Genomic DNA, 863 nt, shown 5'->3' on the forward strand with positions numbered 1-863 from the left:
AAAAGGTTAAAAGCCAAAAACCAAGAGAAGGTTTCGGGTGATCCACCCCCAATGGCGGACCAACGTACCCTTATGGATTATCTACGGCCCACCGTAGGTAATCTAGGCGCCGCTATCAATGCTCCGAATGTCGAAGCCAATAACTTCGAGCTTCGACCGCATTTGATACAAATGCTCCAAAACTCCGCAACCTTCCACGGGCTTGCGGACGAGGATCCTCATCTACATATAACTAATTTCTTAGAGATATGTGATACCTTTCGGATCAATGGAGCATCAAACGACGCCATACGCCTCCGTATGTTTCCGTTCTCACTAAAAGACCGAGCGAAAGCTTGGCTCAACACCCTCCCAGCTGGATCGGTAAACACCTGGGATGAACTAGCCCAAAAGTTTCTATATAAGTATTTCCCTCCTTCTAAAACTGCTAAATTAATGGCTGAAATTAACACATACTCACAAGAGGACGGGGAATCCTTATATGAAACATGGGAAAGGTTCAAGGAGCTATTACGCAAGTGTCCCCATCATGGCCTCGCAATATGGCAACAAGTATCCACCTTCTACAATGGATTGTTGCCACATACTAGGCAGACACTTGATTCTAGCTCCGGGGGACTTTTAGGTAATCGACGCCCACACGAAATATATAATCAAATTGAGGAAATTGCTCAAACCAATTTTCAATGGCACACTCCCCGGGGAAATAAGTCTATCGCCCCGGGCGCCCATAAGGTCGACGAAAGCACCTCTTTACAAGCCCAAATCGAGGCCCTTTCTTCAAAAATAAAAAAATTAGAAATGACAAAAACAGTCTCGGTTATGGCTTGTGAAGGGTGTGGTGGGTCACATGAAAATTGGAG

The 863-nt window shown here is 45.4% G+C and overlaps 1 non-coding gene across 1 annotated transcript; it reads right to left on the minus strand.

Annotated features, from left to right (window-relative positions):
* Positions 1–429: 429 nt before the first annotated feature.
* On the minus strand, positions 430–536 carry LOC118488575. The gene has a single exon (XR_004885119.1). It is a non-coding gene; the product is annotated as a small nucleolar RNA R71 (small nucleolar RNA).
* Between the last annotated feature and the right edge of the window lie 327 nt (positions 537–863).

This window comes from Helianthus annuus, chromosome 16, assembly GCF_002127325.2.
Source record: "Helianthus annuus cultivar XRQ/B chromosome 16, HanXRQr2.0-SUNRISE, whole genome shotgun sequence".
Taxonomy (NCBI): domain Eukaryota; kingdom Viridiplantae; phylum Streptophyta; class Magnoliopsida; order Asterales; family Asteraceae; genus Helianthus; species Helianthus annuus.